Source organism: Zonotrichia leucophrys, chromosome 3 (assembly GCF_028769735.1).
Source record: "Zonotrichia leucophrys gambelii isolate GWCS_2022_RI chromosome 3, RI_Zleu_2.0, whole genome shotgun sequence".
NCBI lineage: Eukaryota > Metazoa > Chordata > Aves > Passeriformes > Passerellidae > Zonotrichia > Zonotrichia leucophrys.
The window spans coordinates 63,584,708-63,599,646 of NC_088172.1; the positions used below are offsets into that span (position 1 = coordinate 63,584,708).

The 14,939-nt window shown below is 43.7% G+C and overlaps 1 long non-coding RNA gene across 2 annotated transcripts; it reads left to right on the forward strand.

The window, feature by feature from the left end:
* The first annotated feature begins 10,448 nt into the window (after nucleotides 1-10,448).
* On the forward strand, nucleotides 10,449-13,320 carry LOC135445672 (uncharacterized). Of its 2 annotated transcripts, none has more exons than XR_010439578.1 (3): nucleotides 10,449-10,534; nucleotides 11,821-11,994; nucleotides 12,681-13,320. It is a non-coding gene; the product is annotated as an uncharacterized LOC135445672 (long non-coding RNA). The 2 variants fall into 2 exon arrangements; XR_010439577.1 differs by having other exon boundaries at nucleotides 10,529-10,654.
* Nucleotides 13,321-14,939: the final 1,619 nt, after the last annotated feature.

Here is a 14,939-nt window from a genome sequence, read left to right on the forward strand (position 1 = left end):
AAGTTACAACTGTCTTACAGTAGAAAGAAAGGGATGGGAACCTCCTGCTATGTAACTAAGGTAACACTGTAAATCAGGATAATTTCAGAGAAAAAAAGAAAATTATTAGGTCAAAAGAATTTGGGATCCTTTTTCTGTATCACAGGATGCCCAGCTAACTTGTCTTTGTGGCATTTGTATGTATGGTTCCTACTAAGTGCAGAAAAAGGAAAAGAGAAGGCTAGTCAATGTGGCAGCACTATGACTATCTTTCAACATTTTTATTTATTATAGGCAACAAAGACTGAAAACCCACCATGAAAAAAAGTCAAGTTAAAGAAAAATTGCACTTTGTGCTCAGGCCACATGCTAAAGTGATGATATTACATCAGAAAATAAACAAAAAAGTCTGGAAGTGAGGTAAAGAAGCCAGTTATCTTACTCTAGTATGTGGACAGGGAGAAAAAACCAGTCTGCCACTGCACATCCTGCAACAGGGGTGATGCCCCTCTACCAAGGAGCTTCCCAGGAGCTGAGGGGAACACAGCAAGGGATGTAAAAACCACCCCCAGACTTGTAGGTGAGTGGGGTTATTTCTGATGGCCTCTCTGGAACATGTAGCTGCTGCAGTTGGGCATTTGCTGCCATACTCCTTTCCTCCAATGCTATGGGCTTCAGTTTCAGCCAGTCATAAAAGGAAAACAATCCAGCATCACTTCTTTTTTGCACCATTGTCCTAGGTTCAGCGGGGATCATTTTCTTCCTAGTAGCTGGTACAGTGCTGCATTTTGTATTCAATATGAGAAAAAGGTTGATAACACGTGGATGATTTAGCTGTAGCTCAGCAGTGCTCACCCCAAGCCAAGGACTTTTCAGTTTCCCGTGCTCTGCCAACCAGCAGGTGCACAAGGAGCTGGGAGGAAGCACAGCCAGGACAGCTGACCCAGACTGGCCAAAGGGATACTCCATACCACAGAACATCATGCCCAATAAATGGACTGTGAGGGAGTTGGCCAGGAGGAGCCCATCACTGCTTTGGGGTCAGGCTGGGCGCCAGTCTGTGGGTAGTGAGCAATTGTATTGGACATCACTTGCCTCTCTTGGGTTTCACTCCTCTCTTTTTTGTCTACCTCTAAATTACAATTATTATTATTATTATCAATCTAATTAAATTTCATTTTATTTCCTTTTATTTCAATTATTGCACTGTTCTCATCTCATTGATCCTTTTCTTTCTGATTCTTCCCCCCATCCTGCCAGGCTGGGGGTAGGGCAGTGAGCAGATAGCTGCAGGGTACTTGGTTGCCAGCTGGGGCCAAATCACATTACCATTTACACCTACAGTTTGTGAGTAACAGGGAACACCAGGGATGCCACAACGTAAAACAAAGCAGTCAAAACACTCTGCTCATTCTTCCAGCTTTGGAAAAAAGCTAAATATCATGGCATTTAGTGAAGAGGCAACACAGTCACAATAATGAAGTACCTCTTTTTTAAGCAAATCATTGAAAATAATCAGTTCACAAGTGAAATAGGTGGAATCAAACACATCAGGCACACAAACCTCATAACACTAATTAAGCTTATGTTCTTAGGAGGAAGAATTTTACTAACAGATGACAAGAAATTTTTTTCAAACAATAGCAAATTTGTAAAAGATCTCTAAGTGGAGTAATGCAACACACAAGTGATCCCATCTCTTACTTATTTCCTGGCAGACTGAATTAAGTTTAATAGATACAAAAGGCTGCAAGCAGATGCATGATCTTCCTCTATGGTTATGTAAGCAGATTTTGCCTTTACATTAACCTGTGCACTTTGGCAGGGAGTAAGCAAAACTCAGCTCTGATTCCAGTCGCAAAAAAAAAAAAAAAAAAGTTGAAAAAATGCAAATTTGATGAGGAATTATAGAATGGTTTGAGTTGGAAAAGACTTAAAGGTGTCTAGTTCCAAACTCCCTGCGATGGGCAGGGACACCTTCCACAAGATCAGGTTGCTCAGAGACCAATCCAGCCTGGTCTTGGACCCTTCCAAGGACGGGGCATCCACAGTTTCTCTGGGCAGCCTGTTCCTGTGCCTCATCAGCCTCACAGTAGAGGATTTCTTCCTAATATCCAATTTAAACCTACTCTCTTTCAGTTTAAAGCCATTCCTCTTGTCCTGCCATCCCTACAAGCCCTTGTAAAAAGTCCCTCCCTGTCCTTCTGTAAGCCCAGTTAGGTACTGCGAGGCCACAGTAAGGTCACCCCAGACACTTCTCTTCTTCAGGTTGAACCACTCCAGACCCGCAACTGGAGAGGTGTTTCAGCCCTCTGATCCTCTTCCTGGCCCTCCTCTGGAGTGGCTCCAACAGGTCAATGTCCTTTTTGTTGGAGGAATCAGATCTGGACACAGTACTCCAGGTGGAGTCCCACAAGAGCAGAGCAGAGAGAGAAAATCACCTCCTCTGATCTGCTGGTCATGCTGCTTTTGATGCAGCTCAGCCTTCTGGGCCACAAGTGTGATTTTGTTGTGTTATGTGGAGCTTCTCAGCTATCAACATCCCCAAGTTGTTCTCATGAGGGCTGCTCTCTATCCATTCTCCATCCAGCCTGTATTTGTGCTTGGGATTGCCCTGGCCCAGGCAGAGAACCTTGTATTTGTCCTTGTTAAACTCTTGTGAGGTTTTCACAGGCCCACATCTCAAGCCTGTCATGGTCCCTCTGGATGGATTCCTTCCCTCCATCACGTTGACCCCACCACACAGCCTGGTGTCATCAGCAAACTGCTGAAGGGGCACTCTATACCCCATCTGCTCCATGATCTTGCCAGGCACAGAGGTGAGACTGACCTGCCTGTAATTCCCTGGGTCTTCCTTCTTTCCCTTTTTAAATGGGTTCTATTTCTTCTTTTCCAGGCGAAATGTTTTCCTTATTAACCCCCTTTGAAACACAGGAGCCTGGGGCCAGGTTCTACCAAAGAACATAGCTCCAGCTCCCTGGCTCCAGCTGAACTCTCAGTTTTTTAAAGGCTGCAGATCTGGCTGGGAATTTTGCAGTCCACATATTTCTTCCAAACTGTCCTTGAAGCTCCAAATAAATACAGAAGCAGCAGCTTTACAGCTCTTCCCCTGCCTTTGTGTGTACTCCTCTATTAGTATGTGCAAAGTACAAATTGTGGAAATCAAATAAATTAATTTAGTTTTTCAAAAGTCAGTGGAAATCTGCTGGTGGCCCATGTGAGGTCTCACATCAGGAAGTTTCACCATCTCCAAAGCTGGGGCACAGGAAATTATTTTCTTTTTGAGGGGAATATTTTAGTGAGGCTGAGTCAGAATGTGACCTGCTCTAGAAAAGAATGAGAAGGAAAAATGGAATGATGCTCCTGTATTAGTTGCTAACACATTTGGTTCCCCTGTTAAAGATGTATGACTGCTCAGACTGGCACTTGCATGTGAACAGTACCTGCAAGGTTCATCCAGGAGCAGAATGTGGCCTTCTGGAGATCAGGCCAGTGTCCCAGTCTCCCACCACCTTCCAATAAACTGCCAGAAAAACTCTGTGTATCCTGAGGGTAAATTTTTCCTCTGCAGATTCTTCAGGAAAACTTCTCCTGTTCATGCTGTCATTCAAAGGCATCAAGCTAGAAAGACCTAGGCTTTCCCCATAAATTATCAGCACAATTTAAATTTCTTTCTTAGGGAAACAAAACCAAGAGTCTGTTTCAATCTTAAGTGCTCCTGACTCTCATATCTGTATTCAGTGCACCAGCTCTGAACTTGTAAACAGCTATTCCACAGAGTCATATCAGAGAGAGATTTGAATGTTTCCATTTTTTTCCCCCTCAGCTAACTTCTAATAAAATGTCCTAAAGTCACGGGCCATAGAACTTCTGATTAATGTGTGCAGAATAGGTTGCCTTAGTGCCATAAAGAAACCAAAATCAATTACTGAGCAACTAAATTAACACTTTAGCTCTTAGATAAATATGTAAATGCAGTTCTTGATTAAAATGGCAACTTCAGCATCTTTCCCCAGTGGCCATTACAATCCCCAGCACCTGCAATGCCGCTGTGCCTCGCTTCTGTAGTGACCATCTGTGACCTGGCTGGGGCAAGATTCACAGCAGAAAAGAAGTCACAACTGACAAACAAACAAAGGCTTTCTCCCTCCTTAACAGCCTTGGAGAGGAGAGGGGAAGCTGGTGACAGGCTTGGTGCTGTCATGAGTGAGCATAATGTAAATACCTTGACAGGCAGAATCTGAGATTTTGACAGATGTAATACAGCTGCAAAGCCAGTAATAACTGAGTGTTAAACCCCTGTAGAGAGGGCACAGCCCATCTCTGCTGGCATTCTCCTTATCCTCTCTCCCCCACCCTGCCTTTGTAAGATCTTCTTTGTGGTTTTCAGCTTTTTCTTCCACCTCCTTTCCCCTTTCTTCCTTTTGTGCTTTCCCCCATCCCCCTCTCCCTCCTGGGAGCCGGCAGTGTGGGCCCTGCGATTCTTCACGGTTCATTGGGTGTGCTTTGCAAGGCTTCATTCCTCCACATCAAACAAAGATTGCGAGGAGGAGAGCAGAGGCTATAGAGAGCAGGTTACATCAGGCACGTTGTAGACAGCACCGAAATGCGCTTGTAACATTGCCAGATGGATGGACAGCCCCTGCACAGCAGGGACTCTCAAAAGCAGATTCAAGTCATACATACCAGAGGGTGGGGAGGGGGACAGAGAGGTGGGATGTCAAATTTCCATATATTTCCATGAGCTTGCTGTCATTTCTGCCTAGCATGTCACTAGCAGCATGTTACAAGGCTTTCCTGCAATAGTCCTGCCTATTAAGAGAGTATCCTGACCTAGTTGCTTCATTTCCCCCCGCTCAGAAATCAAACACACACTGTAGAAAGATTGTAGATGCTGCCTGGAGCTGGTGAGAAGCACTCCCTGTCATGGTTTGCTTGCTTGTGCTTGTTGCAGCTGCTGTTCTAAGCCATGCAAAACAATTAAACAGCTACAAACAGGGATATCCCCGTCACTCTTTGAGCTTATCGAGGGCTTGATTCAACACCATCCAGATACAAAGGAATATGTTGCAAAGAGGCAGCTGCTCATCACACATCAGGAAGTCATACAGGTGCTCAAGTCCAGATTGCTCCAGTGCCTGTGGCCACAGCCCTGGCTGGAAACCCACAGGACCAGACACATGAGAGGTCCATGAGGAAGAGCATAGACCTGGACACTCCCATTGTAAGCACATCTGAACAAGTGGCATCACTACAAATAGCAAATAAGAGCATTAAACACCGGTTATAAAAGGGACTTTCAGCAATGGCCAGTCCTTGGTGCTTCTCTTCTGTCTGAGCTCCAGGGAAGAAGTAGCCTCACAGACACCTCCTCCCAGATTTGGTCTGCCTTGGACATGGTGGGCCACACAAGCCCAGCCCTCCATCCTGCCACCCCCACACCACCACCATCAGCTTTGCTCTATTGGAAACCAAAGGGATACCTCTGCCCAGGGAGCCCTGAGGATGGGGGTTTCAAAGTGGGGTTTACTCTAAGCATGCATTTTTCAGTGTTTCAAAGTGACTGAGTCCAAAGTGGAGAGATGGACTACTTTGCAGTCTGCACTGAAGGCTGAGGTTTGTAAGGGAGAATCAGAAATCTCCTTTCCCTTCTGCCAATTCCATGATACCAACCCCCATGGAGGAAACTGCTCTCCTCTGCCCTGAGAATCCAATGTCAGCAGCCTTCCTCACACCATGGCAACTCACAGCTCCTTCACTGGCCTCTCAGGATGATGGATAAGGAACATGTTTTTCTAATTCACATTGCCCAGAATTTTTCTAATTCACAAATCCCCAGATTTGTGTCCTAAATCATATCTGCCAGCCTTGGACTCTACAAGTTCTTATGTCAGCTGAGCCTTCCTGAGTTGTGATGCCAAGAGGAGGGAGATGGTTTAGCTGGTTAGTTGAAGTGCTCCCAGTTCTCAGAAAAGCTCAAATACATTCTCAGCCACTAAATGCTGCCCTTAACCAGAGAGATACATTGGGAGAATTCATCTTAATGTTTGTGCCCAAGAAGGGCAAGACATTTTTTGAGGAATTACTGTCTTAGAAAGTTTGACCAGTTTTGTAGTACCCAAAAATAGTATAATATCATGTCTATCTGGTATTCACTTTAAAATCAGGTATAGTTCAATGTACTTAATTTATCTGCTTACAAAAATGTGCTGGTTTCTGCTGGGATAGAATTTTCTTCCCAGTGGCAAGTCAGGGCTCTGTTTCGGATTTGTGCTGAACAAAGGCTTGATATTACAGTGATATTTTTGTTATTGCTGAGCAGGGCTTACACAGAGCCAAGGCCTTTTCTGCTTTTTGTACAACCACATTGGGGAGGAACTTTGTGGTGCATGAGAGTCTGGGAGGGGACAAAGCCAGGACAGGCAACCCAAAATGCCAAAGGGATAGTCCAGAATATATGAAATCATGCTCAGTATGTAAAGTGGGGGGAAAATGAGAAAGGGGTGGACATTTGGAGTGATGGTGTTTGTCTCCCCAAGTAACCATTACATGTGATGAGGCCCAGCTCTCCTGGAGACGGCTGTACACCTCCCTGCTTATGGGAAGCAGTAAATTAATTCCTTGTTTTGCTTTTCGTTTGTGCATGGCTTTTGCTTTTCCTATTAAGCTGTCTTTATCTCCAGCCATGAGTATTTCAGCTTTTACCCTTTCTGTTCTCTCCCTTATCTCACCGGTGGAGGAGTGAGCCAGAGGCTGTGTGGGGCTTGATGGCTGTCTAGGGTTAAGCCACAACAAAAAGCTAACCTACTTTTGAGATAACTTTTCCTGTACTTTGTCTTATACCAGTGACAACTATGAGCACATGTGTGTGTTTGAATTTAGCCAAACTCAGCCAATTCTTTAGTGGGAAAAAAATAATCTTCCTTCTTATTCTGCTGTCCACCTTCCTGCTCCTACTGCCACTTTCTGCTCCAGCAGCTGACGGCCATACACTTTTCACAGAATTCACAAAATCTTCAAAAATTTACAAGATGGGCCTGAAGACAACAGGTCTTGGGGCTTGAGAGGGGTCACCTGGGCCTCTGCCCATTTTTCTGCACCATAGACTCCCATGTGCTCTGGCACATAGCAAGCTGCTTAGCTGCTGCTGCACCACTTCAAGGAGCTTAAAATAGGACCTTCCCTCAGAGGCAAAGGCAGGGCTGAGAATGAGCAACAGCATCAGAATGAGCCTGGTTTTGCTTTTACACACACTGGCTTTCCATTGCTTTTCTAAAGACATTTCTTGTTTCTGTGGCACTCTTTAAAACAAGGAGTATCGGGCCTCTCAATGACTTCAGAGGCTGCTGAAACATTTGTCACCGAATGTTAAAGCTGTTGTTTAATCACTTTACTCACAGCCAGATTCCTCTTTTTGCTTATAGAAATTTCTGCAGTCTGGTATGTGTTTTCAGGCAAGATCAAGCTGTTTTTCCAGCAAAAAGGTCTTTTCAAATCTGCAGTCATGTCTTACTTGAACTCCAGCTGGGCTCCTTTCTGAGTGCAACTTGTCATGGTCTGCAACACGTCTCTTTCCGTAGCTGTTGTTTTACTGTTCTCATTTGAAGCTGACTCTGAACTCCTCCCATTCCATGCCCACATCACCTCCTGGTAGGAAGTGCTGGGAAATAGGGGCCTCCACCACCATGCCATGCTTGGTTTGTTGTAAGAGAGCAGAGAACACGTCAGGGCGCCCTGTTACATTACACTGTGTTGTGTTATGCTCTGCTGTGCTGTGTTGTGCTACGTTGTGTTACAAGCAGAGCGCTGCAGCCATCTGTGCAGAGCTGCAGCCAGGAATTGCATGATACATGCACGATAGACAGCTGCTTTGCCCAAATATCTGGTGAATACTTGACAGTCTGCTATGACTAGTTACTGTCTAACCACTGTTTCCTACCTTCATTCACTGGTTAAATGCTAGTAATAAGTCAAATTACACTTCTGGGAATTACAGTTTTTGAGACTTTTTTATTTCACAGGTCCACATTGTCTGATTTTGCAAGCTAAATGACCAGCCCAGCATCTCTCTTAATCTACTGTCATGCATGCGGCATGCCTAATCTTTTTTTCTGGGTTGTATGTAGGTTTGATTTTTGTTGGGGTTTTTGTTGTTTTTTTTTCCTTTGTCACTTAGAGCAAGAAAATTGAATGAAAAAATCTGCCTAGTAAAGGTTAAGAATCTCCCACTGATTGTCTAAATAATCATTTTTCTTCTTCTTATCTTCTAAATAATTTCTAAAAAAACCCTTCCCCTTATCCAAGTGGATATCAAGTGTAGAAGTAAATTTTCATTGATGCTTACAATAAATACTTTCTAGGACATATCAGTTCTTTCTGACTAGGAAATGACAGCTCTTCTCAGGATGTCTTTAGAGTGCTCAGAGTAAGCAAAAGTAGACAGGAAAGTCTACTGTACCTCCAGGTACATTCCAAAATTTGATGCAGCATTGCCAGCAGACAATCTAGTGTTTGGGGGCTGTGCACAGCCCATTTTCACTGCATGCAGACATAGTTTGCAGAAAACTATTTGGTCATTTATCCACTATTGCCCTTTTTGCCTGTATTCACAAAGGGGAATAAAACAGAAAAAAAAAAAATCTGTGTACAAACAAGCTAGACACTGATGCAGTAACAGGATGTGTAAGATGACTGCTAGCAGTAGGTCATTTCAGAGCTCACAGACAGAATAATCTGTTAATTTACATATGGCTACTACCCAGCAGTAGTGGTAAATGTCGATGGATAGAGAAAAGTATAAAAGAAAAAAAAATCAGCGAAGTTTTCATTAAGTTTGATCGTGTGATCCAACCAAAGGGACCCATCAGAGCAAGTCACAGTCAGGTCAGGCAGCAGAAGGGGCTGCCCAGCACCCAGCCACTGCTGTCTGCCACTGCCTGCACTGGTCTCTTCAGCCTGGGGTGACCATGCAGGGAAAAACATTTCTTTCCATCCAGTAGCAGATCCACACCTCATAGGAGACCTTTTTTTCCCCCAAAATTTTAGTTAATCCTGCTTGAAAAAAAAATCACAGAGTCTACCAATTTATTCTGGTTAGTTATGTGTACAGACAAACCAGCCATGGGAGAGGGAATGATAGATGGATCATAGATAGGTTCCAAAGCTCTAGATTTGGAAGATCTCCGCTCCTGCTGAAATCACTGGGATTTAGGCACCTATTTCTTCTTGGAGATGATGAACCAAAACATGTCCTGCATCTCCCACAGTTAAAAGAATTCCAAAACAGGAGCAGGGCTGTAAAGCTTAATTTCTAAAAGCAGCAGTGTACCCTGTCAAAAAACTCGTGTTGTATTTCATTTGGTGGCTGCTCCAGAAATACTCTCAGCAGCTGCTGCAGCATCTTGGTTGGGATTCCTCTCACCTAACTTTAGTCTTCCCAAGTGAGGCCTCCAATCTGAATTTGATCCCTTGGCCTCCCCCACAGCCAGGCAGCTCCTCCAGATGGTGACTCAGAACTCAAAAAATTTGGTGAGGGGAATTTCTGTGGCTTCGTAGTTGAATTTGTTTCAAACAACTGGTTTATAAAATTCTGCTCTGAGGAAACACCCTTTAAATATCACTGCAATTTTGTTACATGGAGCATGACACACACAGCAACCTTGATATAAAATAAAACAATTGTGTTTGCTCATTGAGATTTCAACTGCTAAGGAGCAGTGAACCAGCAGGGAGCTGGCTGGGGATGGCCCTAAGAGCAGGGTGCTGAGCTCCTAGGGATTCCCAGGGACCCAAGAACAGAAAAAAAACTACTGCTGTGGCATCATTTCTGTCTCCAAGAATTAAGAGAAGCAGGGTGGGATGCTTTTATTTCAACAGCATTATTATTTTTGAATTGAGGGTAACAAAACCTGTAGTATCACACTAGCTGGAGATGCAGTCTTTGGCATTACTGTGGAAAGGCCTTTCCTGGGCACAGGGGAGAAAAGGAGGAGGGAAGGAATTGCTCTCTGGAGCCCACGGCACCCTCCCAGCACTGCAGAAGCCCATCTGGGGCAGCCCATGAGGACCAAGAGAGCTCCCAGGGAGACTAAAGAAATGCAGCCACTTCCTCCAGGAGCACTGGTGAAGTTCTCCATGCCACAGCTTTGTCACATTAGCAAGCTCTGCTTAAAAGCAGCTTATCCCTCCAGGTAAAATACAGACCTCCCAAAACACTGAGCTCCTTCTACTCTGGGTAAAAAATCATGTCTAGAACATGCAAAAGTGAATTCTTTATTGTGCAGAGACATTGGAGAAAAAAAAATTAAGACAAGCACCATACTACTACCATACTACTTTTAGTAGTATGGTAGGCTGGACTATTTATCTGGGCTGCTACTGTTGTAAATGTGTATGAGGATGGGATATTTTGCTCATTCAGGCCACCTGAAGGAGGTAATTAAATTTACCAGTGTCGTAGTCAAAGCTGTAATTAATCCTCTGCCTTGTGACTGGGGGGAATGCTTGTCAGCTGTCTCTAGTGATAAGGTGCTTCTGCACGGGGCTAAGGAATAAGGTCAGTCCTGCTGGGAGGTAAGGTGGGTCTTGATTGACTTTTGGTGCCTGCTGTAGATGCTGAGAGGTGCAAGCGCAGCCTTCTCAATTCAGTTTCATAGATCTCTGCAAAAAATTACTGGTGAGTGTTTACCTGCCTGGTAAACCCTTGTGCAGCTGCTTGGCTACAGTGCAGAGCAGAGCATGGTAAAAGCTGGCTGCTGAAAGTGATTGTGTCCTTTCTAATTGTATCTGAGCATTTATTTAGCTGTCTGATTGGTGAAGTCCTTTGAAAAGTGTTGTTTTCGGAAGAGGCAGTTGTATTTTTGCATGTTGAAACTCTGGTGCTCTGATACTTAAGTTTGCATTAGAGTTAAATTTGAGAGTAGTCTTTTCTAGCCAGACTTTTCTTGATTAGTGAGGTCTGGGCACCTATCCCTTTTGCTTGGAGGGACTGGTCCTAGCTATGCTGAAATAAGTCTGCTGGAAGAGCTGTTCTTGCTCTGGCCTGAGGTGACTTTTCATTTCCCCTCTGAAAAGGGAATTGCTCCTTTTGAACTGTTTTTTAATTTCAGCTTTTAGATCTCTTTCATGTGAAAAGGCTGTGTCCTCCTGGGACATGGTATTTCCCTTTCCTCAAACCCCAGTTCCTACCACCTCTCCAGATGGTGCTGCCTCCAGAAACCAGTTTTATCTCTGTGGGGGAAGAGGGGTCTCAATCTGTTTTTCAGTGAAAATGCCCTCTCATTCTAGGGGGTCTGCCTGTGCAAATGGTGTGAGCCCCTGTGTATTGGCCCAGGGCCACGCAGCAGAGGGGCATTTCCAAAAAGACTTTAAACTGGGGAAGGAGAGGCAGAGAGCTGCTGGGGTGTGACCCCTATCACAGCTGTGCTGTGCATATCTCAGCTTTGTGCTGTGGCTTCTACTCTGTTGGCAATTGAATTGAAATCAAAACACAACTGTATTGCTCTGATGCTCTGGCTGCTAAATAGCAGCATTGTGAATAAATCAGCGTTATTTCACAGAATCGCTTTAATGTGGCAGAATTGCAGCAATCAGGGTTTAAAGTTAGATTTAAGAGTATCTGGTAAAGAATCTGATTGGCATTCAAAGGAAAAGTGCTTTTGTTCACCCTTTCTGCAAGAGGGGGTAAGCACCCTCCAGAGGAATTAGCAGTGCTTGATGGCCAGGGTAACTCCTCATTCCTGCTCTGCCCCTGATTTTCACCCTGTAGCCTTTATCTAGACAATTTTACTTCATGCCATTTTTTTCCTAGTTTTAAGAGCACTTATTTCTTTGGTTTTCTAGTTCTGTGTGAGTCTGCTCATTTCACTGTATAAAGAACTACATAGACAGTAAAGCACCTTGTCCTGCTCAATGCCACAGTAACCATGTGGGAGGAAAGGAAGTGGAATTGCTCCATAGCCAAAACTGCAGGGTGCTAGTTGGAAGGACACAGTGGGATTTAAACAGTCCCTCAAGGTAACCATGTCTTGTCTTTTACAATAATAAAATGCCCCATTCAGTATTGCTGCTGTTGATGTCTGCTCTGTGTTGATCTTGGGTGCATCCCATCCTCTGTTCCCATAAGGAACCTTCACCTTCTGCTGCAGCCTTTAACCAGCCCATGCTCTACAAGCCTTGAACAAAAGAATTACCCTACCCAGAGTCTAACCCCCTTTACCAGAGAGGGGGTAAGGAGAGAATGAGATTGGTCTATCTTAAAAATAAAAACCCCTCAAGAGGCTGTTGTTGCTGGTTAGATGTGAGGGAAATGAAATGTGTAGTCCAGGTGTGTCAGGTTGGGGTGGGCAGGGAGGGATGCTGACTCTCCTGGCTTATAGAGGTGATAAAGTGAGCATTTGGTGATGAGGCCTGATCCTCAAGCAGCTGCACAGCAAAATTTCTAAATTTCTGGCTTCAAACTACCCCAGCAATGCAAATGGTGACCAGGAAGGTTGACTGGGGGCTACCTGAATTTGGTTCTCTTCCAGGTATTCTGTTTAAAACATTAGTTTTTCAGGCAGGTTGAGTGTCTGTGATATGAAGGTAATTTAATTTGTCAGGTTTTGGAACCACTGGAAACTTTCACCATGAGGCCATAGATCCAGGACTTTTTTTTCCCCTCCCTTTGTTAAACCCATTTTTTTTTCTTTTTCTCTCCACAGTTTAAAATGGGTACAGAGACTTTCCATGTAGGAGCAACTGGCAGAGTGCAAAGAAGTCAAGGCTCAGTCATGGTATTTTGGGCATTCATATTCTAATGAGCTCCAGTAATGGCCCTGTGAACAAATAACAAAAATACAATTTGTTTTTTCAACCTCCTTAAAGATGGTAGGGAAAAAACCAACCTCAACTTGGCCATTAGAAAATGTTTTTTCTCTGCTGGGCATATGCTAATTAGGACTTTGCAGATTCTATCAAGAGCTATTCTAGCTTTATGTAGAACTGCCTTTAACTTCTCTAAAGTCACATTAGTACTGCCAGTCAAAAATAAGGTCTGTGGCTAGATACGCCCCCTCAAAAATCATAAAATGTAGCATTTTTATTTTTTTTAAGGTAGAGTTAATAGATATCTGTGACAACTTGATTCATACATTCATTACCAGACATGAATGAACTAATGCTTGGTTTAATTTTTGGCGTTTCTTAGCTGCATCTATGGAAGTTGTATAAAAGAACCTTTCTGTGTCAGCGTGTGCAAATTTATTTCGGTTTTTGTAATGGAAATTTTGAGATCTGGCTGTGGTATTTTGGCACTAATCTGCTTCAATCTAGATCAGGCAAAATTAATTTCTTGTTTTTGATCCTTAGGACAGATCTGCTGCCACTTATAACTGCCTGTATGACAACTTCAGTGTAAAAGGCCTTTATGCTTCACAGCCTGATTAAAGACACTGAGAAAAGGTTTTTTGCGTCCTTTTTCCATTCTTGAACTAAGGAATTAAATCTGTTCTTGAGATCTGGCTATCAATAACACTAAGGTATTTCCTTCTCTGCCCAAAGTTAACCTGTTTGTACTGGAGCATTGCATGTTTTGAAATATGCACTGTTATCTTCAGTGCTATTCCCAGGGAAAAAAAGAAAGAGTAAGGCAAAAGTGGCAATTACTGGAGTGCTATACTGGGCCATGAACAGAATTTCTTGCACCAGATATTCCTGACATTCCCCTCATGTGAGTAGAGAAGGGGGATGGAGAGAGCACACAGGGAAGTCAAGTTCTGCCTTATCAGACTTCCTGTACAACTTCAAAGCAGTATGACAAATACTTTCCAGAGATCTTCTGGGTCAGCAGTTTTGGGAGTCTTTCTGAAATACCTTGCCTATAATAGCTGTACAACTTGGGTGTCTGCCTTTGCTGGTTCATAAGCTCCTGCCTATCAGTACAAGCATTTCCCTAAGCAAAGCTGCCAAACTGGTTTTATCCTGCCTGTGGAGCTCACCTATCCCAGCTTACAAGGCCAGGCATGAGCTGGAAGAACCCCTGAATTTGTATGGTGTGAAACTCCCTCCCAAGTTTCATAATCAAGATGAATACAATTGACTGAAATATGGTGGGAATAACAGGCTGGGGCACTTTTCTTACCTGACTCTGATAAGTTTTTTCCTCGGAAGTTGCGATGTATTTTGCATATGTCTGGTGATCTCTTGCACTTTGGTTGTAAACCATGTCCTGGATAACAATCTGGAGTTGTCTGTCAACACCATTGAAAGCTCTTTGGGTTTTGTTTTCGCAGTTTCCATGGTTCTGAGTTACTTGCAAGAGGTACTCTGTGAACTTCCTTATCCTAACTCCATAGCGGAGGTCAGGCTCCAGGTGGGTTGCCATCCTGCAAGGAATTTCATGTCGTCCAAAACTCCTGAAAATATCATTAGTGAGGCATCAGCAGCCTGGAGACCCATGTGATTATTAGGCATCTAAAACAAGATTAAAGCCTCTCCGACCTGGGGAGATCAAGAGTTTTAACTTGATCTCCAAGCAAGGTGTGACACTTGGGATGGTCCTGTGCAGGACAAGGAGTTGAACTCAGTGATCTTTGTGGGTCCCTTCCAACCCTGCATACTCTGTAGTTGCTTGGTGAAAAACACAGGTGTTTTCTTAATTGATGAGGTTTTTTGTTACTTTATTTTGCTTTCCTCTCCTTGTGTAAGAAGACTAACAAAGGATGATTTCCTCACTAGGGGTAAAGAAGGAAGATTTCTTTTAATAGGATAGGAAGTATATTTCCTGCACAGCTTTAATGACAATATTCTTTAAGTTCTGACAGTAGTTCAGGTAAGGAGTGTCTCTGGGAAGATGGGAAACTTCCAGGAAAAAAATATTCCCCTAAAAACATCTGTTTCCAGTATTTTATGGCTTTTGTTCAAGCACAGAATTAGTCAAAGAGGCCCCACATTTGCATCCACCCTCTCCTTTTGCATGATCC